The sequence below is a fragment of the Hemitrygon akajei genome, chromosome 11 (assembly GCF_048418815.1).
Source record: "Hemitrygon akajei chromosome 11, sHemAka1.3, whole genome shotgun sequence".
Classification (NCBI taxonomy): Eukaryota; Metazoa; Chordata; class Chondrichthyes; order Myliobatiformes; family Dasyatidae; genus Hemitrygon; species Hemitrygon akajei.
In genome coordinates, this window is record NC_133134.1 from 170,170,004 (window position 1) to 170,178,289 (window position 8,286).

The window sequence follows — 8,286 nt, forward strand, 5'->3', positions numbered from 1 at the left end:
CTCCACACTGCCAAGAGTCTTACCATTAATACTATATTCTGCCATCGTGATTGACCTACCAAAATGAACCACCTCACACTTATCTGGGTTGTCCTCAATGGATGGATGACTTCTCCCTGACAGAACCTGTTAGTAACCTTGCCCTCATGTTCTGTATCGGCTCATGGTACAGCAGAAGGAACTAGCAGCTGGCTGGGCAAATGTAAAGGAAGTGCAAAATTGGATGGGGCTTCAACGTTCAAAGCCCAAAGTAAGTTTATTACCAACATACATGTATCTCATCATATGCTACCTGGAGATTCTTCTTTTTGTGGGCATTCCCATTAAATACACAAAACACAATGAAAAACCGCACAACACATACGGACAAACAAACAATGCGCAAAAGACATCAGACTGTGTTAATACAAAAAAGAGAAAACGTAATTGTAATAATAAATAAATAAGCATTAAGTATTGAGAACATGAGATGAAGAGTCCTTGAAAGTGAGACCACAGGTCGTGGAATCAGTTCAATATTGAGATGAGTGAAGTTTCCCTCTGGTTCAGCAGCCTGATGTTTACGGGGTAATAACTGTTCCTGATGCTGGTGGTGTGAGACCTGAGGCTCCTGTACCTCCTTCCTGATGGCAGCTGCAAGAAAACAGCATGGCCTGTATGGTGAGGTTCCTTGACAATGGATACTGCTTTCCAGTTACAGTGCTCCATGTGGGGAGGGCTTTATCTGTGTCTACCTTGGGTCTACATCCTCCTCAGACTGGATGGACTCTTTAAGGACAGGTCCCTCCAGAGTGAGCAAACCCCTGAGACCCAGTAACGTCCTTCCATCCTAAGAGAGCAACCCAACTTTACTGATAACTCTATCCCTTCCATTTTTGCAGAATCTCCTGTGTTTATGATTAGTGAAATTAATCTTTATTGTAATCACTTTACTCACACCCTTTCTTACTCATCTCTTTGCCCATAGATCCCCATTCCTTAATCACCAGCCTGCATATTGATCAGGCGTGCAATGGACCTGAATTGATAAAAATTGACCAACAAGTCAATGAGAAAAACCTGTGCCTGAAATCATTGGCCAGCCATGGCAGGCTTTTCTACAAGTCAAAAGCATATAGAAACATAGAAGCATAGAAAATAGGTGCAGGAGTAAACCATTCGGCCCTTCGAGCCTGCACCGCCATTCAGTATGATCATGGCTGATCATCCAACTCAGAACCCTGTACCTGCTTTCTCTCCATACCCCCGATCCCTTTAGCCACAAGGGCCATATCTAACTTCCTCTTAAATATAGCCAATGAACCGGCCTCAACTGTTTCCTGTGGCAGAGAATTCCACAGATTCACCACTCTCTGTGTGAAGACGTTTTTCCTCATCTCGGTCCTAAAAGACTTCCCCTTTATCCTTAAGCTGTGACCCCTCATTCTGGACTTCCCCAACATCGGAAACAATCTTCCTGCATCTAGCCTGTCCAATCCCTTTAGAATGTTATACGTTTCAATAAGATCCCCCTTCAATCTTTTAAATTCCAGTGAGTATAAGCCTAGTCAATTCACTCTTTCTTCATATGAAAGTCCTGCCATCCCAGGAATCAATCTGGTGAACCTTCTCTGTACTCCTTCTATGGCAAGAATGTCTTTCCTCATATTAGGGGACCAAAACTGCACACAATATTCTAGGTGCAGTCTCACCAAGGCCTTGTACAACTGCAGTAGAACCTCCCTGCTCCTGTACTCAAATCCTTTTGCTATGAATGCCAACATACCATTTGCCTTTTTCACCGCCTGCTGTACCTGCATGCCCACCTTCAATGACTGGTGTACAATGACACCCAGGTCTTGTTGCATCTCCCCTTTTCCTAATCGGCCACCATTCAGATAATAATCTGTTTTCCTGTTCTTGCAACCAAAGTGGATAACCTCACATTTATCCACATTAAATTGCATCTGCCATGAATTTGCCCACTCACCTAACCTATCCAAGTCACCCTGCATCCTTTTAGCATCCTTCTCACAGCTAACACCGCCGCCCAGCTTCGTGTCATCCGCAAACTTGGAGATGCTGCATTTAATTCCCTCGTCTAAATCATTAATATATATTGTAAAAAACTGGGGTCCCAGCACTGAGCCTTGCGGTACCCCACTAGTCACTGCCTGCCATTCTGAAAAGGTCCCATTTACTCCCACTCTTTGCTTCCTGTCTGCCAACTAATTCTCTATCCACCTCAATAGCATACCCACAATACTGTGTGCTTTAAGTTTGCACACTAATCTCCTGTGTGGGACCTTGTCAAAAGCCTTTTGAAAATCTAAATATACCACATCCACTGGCTCTCCCCTATCCACTCTACTAGTTACATCTTCAAAAAATTCTATAAGATTCATCAGACATGATTTTCCTTTCACAAATCCATGCTGACTTTGTCCGATGATTTCATCTCTTTCCAAATGTGCTGTTATCACATCTTTGATAACCGACTCTAGCATTTTCCCCACCACTGATGTCAGACTAACCGGTCTATAATTCCCCGGTTTCTCTCTCCCTCCTTTTTTAAAAAGTGGGGTTACATTAGCCACCCTCCAATCCTCAGGAACTAATCCAGAATCTAAGGAGTTTTGAAAAATTATCACTAATGCATCCACTATTTCTTGGGCTACTTCCTTAAGCACTCTGGGATGCAGACCATCTGGCCCTGGGGATTTATCTGCCTAATCCCTTCAATTTACCTAACACCACTTCCCTACTAACATGTATTACCCTCAGTTCCTCCATCTCACTAGACCCTCGGTCCCTTACTATTTCCGGAAGATTATTTATGTCCTCCTTAGTGAAGACAGAACCAAAGTAGTTATTTAATTGGTCGGCCATGTCTTTATTCCCTCTGATCAATTCACCTGTTTCTGACTGTAAAGGACCTACATTTATCTTGACCAATCTTTTTCTTTTCACATATCTATAAAAGCTTTTACAGTCAGTTTTTATGTTCCCTGCCAGCTTTCTCTCATAATCTTTTTTCCCTTTCCTAATTAAGCCCTTTGTCCTCCTCTGCTGGTCTCTGAATTCCTCCCAGTCCTCAGGTGTGCCGCTTTTTTTTGCTAATTTATATGTTTCTTCTTTGGACTTGATACTATCCCTAATTTCCCTTGTCAGCCACAGGTGCACTACCTTCCCTGGTTTATTCTTTTGCCAAACTGGGATGAACAATTGTTGTAGTTCATCCATGCGATCTTTAAATGCTTGCCATTGCATATCCACCATCAACCCTTTAAGTATCATTTGCCAGTCTATCTTAGCTAATTCACATCTCATACCTTCAAAGTTACCCTTCTTTAAGTTCAGAACCTTTGTTTCTGAATTAACTATGTCACTCTCCATCTTAATGAAGAATTCCACCATATTATGGTCACTCTTACCCAAGGGGCCTCGCACGACAAGGTTGCTAACTAACCCTTCCTCATTGCTCAATACCCAATCTAGAATGGCTTGCTCTCTAGTTGGTTCCTCGACATGTTGGTTCAGAAAACCATCCCGCATACATTCCAAGAAATCCTCTTCCTCAGCACCCTTACCAATTTGGTTCACCCAATCTATATGTAGATTGAAGTCACCCATTATAACTACTATTCCTTTATTGCACGCATTTCTAATTTCCTGTTTAATGCCATCCCCAACCTCACTACTACTGTTAGGTGGCCTGTACACAACTCCCACCAGCGTTTTCTGCCCCTTAGTGTTATGCAGCTCTACCCATATCGATTCCACATCCTCCAGGCTAATGTCCTTCCTTTCTATTGTGTTAATCTCCTCTCTAACCAGCAATGCTACCCCACCTCCTTTTCTTTCCTGTCTATCCCTCCTGAATATTGAATATCCCTGGATGTTGAGCTCCCATCCTTGGTCACCCTGTGGTGACCAATAATAATCTGCTCTTTCATTTTTCCTTCAAAAGTGCATGACCTCACATTTACCAACATTGTACTCCATCTGCCAGACCCTTGCCCACTCACTTAACCTATCTATATCTCTCTGCAGACTCCCTGCATCTTGTGCACAATTTGCTTTTCCACTCAGTTTAGTATCATCAGCAAATGTGCATACACTACACTCGATCCCCTCTTCCAGATCGTTAATGTATATCGTGAACAATTGCAGGCCCAGGACTGACCCCTGTGACACACCGCTCACCACTGATTGCCAACCAGAGTAACATCCATGTATCCCAACTCTCTGCTTTCTATTAGTTAACCAATCCTCTAGCCACGCTAATATATCACCCCCAACTCTATGCATGCTTATCCTATGAATAAGTCTTTTGTTTAGCACCTTATTGAACAGCTTCTGGAAATCCAAGTAAATAATGTCCATCTGTTCCCCACTATCCACTGCGCTCATTATATCCTCAAAGATCTCCAGTACGTTTGTCAAACAGGACCTGCCTTTGTGAATCCATGCTGTGTCTGCCTGATGGATCCATTTCTTTCCAGATGCCTCGCTATTTCTTCTTTAATGATAGCTTGAAGTATTTTCCCAACTACAGATGTTAAACTAACTGGCCTATAGTTACCTGCCTTTTGCCTACATCCTTTTTTGAACAGTGGTGTGACATTCACCATCTTCCAACCTGCCAGGACCTGCCCAGCATCCAGAGAATTTTGGTAAATTATCACCAAAGCCTCAACTATAACCTCTATCATTTCTTGCGGTACCCTGGGATGCATTCCATCAGGACCAGGGGACTTAGCTATCCTCAGGCCCACACTACCTCTTTAGTGATAGGTATTGTGTCAAGGTCCTCACCTCCCATCACATCCATAACATCTCTCTTTGGCATGTTAGACATGTCCTCCACCATGAAAACTGACACAAAATAGGCATTCAAAGCCTCGGCCATTTCCTCATTATCCAATATCAATTCCCCCTTCTCGTCCTCCAAAGAACCCACATTCACTTTGGTCACCCTTTTCAGCTTTAAGCTGTCCTAGAACCTGGTGGTAAATTTATTGTCAAGTACGTATATGTCACCATATACAACCCTGAGAATGATTTTCTTGTGGGCATTCACAGTAGAACAAGGAACTAGAATAGAATCAATGAATAACTACAAACAGAGACTGACAAACTGCGCAAATGCAAATCAAAACTAATAACAAACAAATAAATAAATAGATACATAGACGAATAAATAAATAAATACTGAATGTGAGTCTGTAGATTGTGGGATCCATGAACTCACTGTATTTTTCCTCTCATTCTGCACCAGTTATTTAACTTAATTTTTATACACTTTTTGTAGTAATTCATAGTATTTTTACTGCTGCTGCATAACAACACATTTCATGACATGCCAGTGATATTGGACCTGTTTTGGGTTTTGCCCTGTGGTTCCAGAATCTCCACCTGAAGAAATGGTCTCTCTGCCCTGCCAACCCCTGAGTACTTTGTCTACACTCTAAAGCAAGCCTCGCCCCACTCCACCCTGTGGAGACACTCCCTAACAGCAGTAATGTAAAATGGCACACCTCTTTTCCCCTTATTAGATAGAGAGAGTATGTTGACTACTGGGTGAACAATAGTCTTTGGGCTACTGCAAGCCTGTGTCCTCATTCACACTTTGCTGCACGCTTCAGTGCTCGGTGGGGGGTGCCGATGCTGGTGCTGGGAGGGGGGTCGTAGCTTTGCTTCTGTTTATATGTGGGAGGGAGTAGGGATTCTAACATTTGACTGTCATTCATTCTTTGGGCCACTCCTCTGTGTTCGTGGACGTTTGCGGAGAAAAAGAATTTCCAGGATGTATATTGTATACATTTCTCTGACATTAAACGTGCCTACCTATGTAGCCAGCCCGAGCTGAGGCCAAAGCTATTGTATCATCCATCATCCGTTAATTTGTGCAGATGAGGCACGTCAGCTGTGTTGGCAGCTCACCTCGGAGAAGGAAAACTCTGATCTCAAAAGCCCAGCTGCCTTGCGGCTACACCCACTCATGGGGAAGGCTTCAGGAGGGAAATTCTGGAGCTGGAGTCCCTAAAGCGGTTCAACGCTGACTGGCAACTTCTGTGACCCCACTGGTGTCAAACTGTATCAGTCTCCGCCGTTCCTTCGGATTCGTCAGCTGCACGGAGAGGGGGAGCCCGCTGCGTGGACAACAGCGTGCTCTCTGAATCGTACTGCCCTGAGGTAGGATGCAACATCAGCGGAGGCCTCGGTCGTCCACTCATGCCTCGACCAAGTAGGCAGCACTCTAAAAATAAAATGAACAGTAAAATTCTTTAAACACTTTGGCATAGTGTCTAGACTATTGATCCTGAGAAGCCTTATCTGTTGGGATCTGCTCTAAACACCCACATTAATTATACTGGAAGAATACGATGCATATTTCAACAGAACATTGTTAAATTTATCTGAAAGAATCTGCCTCTGAAAAATCAAGGGAACAACCAGATTTAAAATTCTGGATGGTGGCTTGAATGACGATTCATTTTGAGCCCTCTCCGTGAGGGATTTGACAAGGTAATGCTCACTGTGAAAATAGATTCTACAAGGCTGAGCCAATTAATTTTTCTGTACCAGTGCCCTGAGTTTTAAAACTAACAAGTTTCATTAGCAAAATGGTTGCTCTGAAGATTTATTTACCTGGTACTGACGGATACGTGTTTAAAAATGTGCGGTTTGCCCTGGCTTTGATGGAAATCTCTAAGGATTGTCACTTTGTCGTGGTGAGTTTGTGGCTTTTTAGTTCTGGGGATCCTGAGAGCAGTTCCTCCCGGTGCTTAGCTCCTGGTGGGGTCGCCCACCTACGGTGGTAAAGTTGCGGTCAAAGAGCGGTCCAGTCAAGTGGAGCTGGCGGAAGGTGATGACACATCGCAATGACAGTGAAGGTGGAGGAAGGCGGCAGCAGCAAAGGGCCCCCCCGTCATCTTGCATTCCATGACACTGGGCCCCGACTCCCAATCTGTCAAGGACCGTGTGGTGGCTGCCCGTGAATCCTGAAGAACAGTCATGGCCCAATACGTCGGCTGTTTATTCCTCACTATAGATGCTACCTCACCTCCTGAGCTCCTGCAGCGTTTTGTGTGCATTCTTCTGGATTTTGAGCATCGTGCAGAAGCTCCTGTGTTTAACCTCTTCCTTGAAGGTTCTTTGAAAAGGGATGTGACTGCGCAATGATTAAGTCACTGGATTAGTAGCTGGAAATCTGAACCTTTGGTCCAGGGGCAACAAGTTCACATCTCACCATGACGGCTGGGGAACTCAAGCTGAAATAATTCCAATTCTGTTAATAGAAAACAGAGCATGGATGGAAAATTACCACACAACACAGGCTACTTCACCCACAAATTTGTGCCGACCTTTTAACCTACCCTAAGATCAATCTAACCCCTCTCTCCCACACAGCCCTACATTTTTCTATCATCCACATGCCTATCTAAAAACTTCTTAAATACCTCTAATGTATCTGCCTCCACCACCACCCTTCAACCCTTCATTGTGTAAAAAAACTCCTGTCTGACATACACCACCCCCCATACTTACCCCCAAACACCTGAAAATGATGCCTCCTCATACCAGTCATTTCTATCCTGGGAAAAGCTCTCCAGCTGTCCACTCGATCTTTGCCTCTTGAATAAAAGGCAGGGCAAAGTGACCTCCTCCTATTCCTACTTTATTTTGATTGTGACAAGGAAGACAACCAATCGTGGAAATTATCCTGGAGTGATGAGAATAAAAACAAAATGCGCAGTGGTTTACTGAGCCTAATATTGCATAGACTGGTTTCCATTTTCTGACTGCAGTGTTTGTGACGCACAGCCAGCACTGAAACAGAGGTGTGCAAAGCCCCTGGCACATCTTCCTCCGGTAGCCAGCCAATTCTCCTCTGGGAATGAGGGCGAGTGGAGCTCAACAAACCGCCAGTTACGTGCCAAGTAAAACACCAACTTCTGGATCCCTTGGTGCTTGGCTTCTCATTTTATTAAGTCATTCTTATCTTGGCAGTTGGAATAAGTTATGGCCTGAAGTTGTGGCCTTGAATTTCAAGTGATAAATCCCCAACTCAGGAGAAGGAGAATTCATTAAACCAAGTGACACGGGTTAACAAGGGCATAAAAGATCTAAAAAAAAGCTCTAAGGTACATCTCTTCCAGTAATAACATTTCAAAAGCAATGGGGTTATTTTAAACTCGTTCAGATTGCACTTACAGTTATCTCCCCCATACGGTAGTGTAGCAGTAAGGGTCACACTATTACAGCACCAGTGACTGGGCTTCAGTCCCTGCTGCTGCTTGG

At 43.9% G+C, this 8,286-nt stretch overlaps 1 long non-coding RNA gene across 1 annotated transcript; it reads right to left on the reverse strand.

The window, feature by feature from the left end:
- Positions 1 to 308: 308 nt before the first annotated feature.
- On the reverse strand, positions 309 to 7,134 carry LOC140735208 (uncharacterized). The gene is made up of 3 exons (XR_012100726.1): positions 6,634 to 7,134; positions 5,830 to 6,241; positions 309 to 633 (listed from the first exon to the last, which is right to left on the reverse strand). It is a non-coding gene; the product is annotated as an uncharacterized lncRNA (long non-coding RNA).
- Positions 7,135 to 8,286: the final 1,152 nt, after the last annotated feature.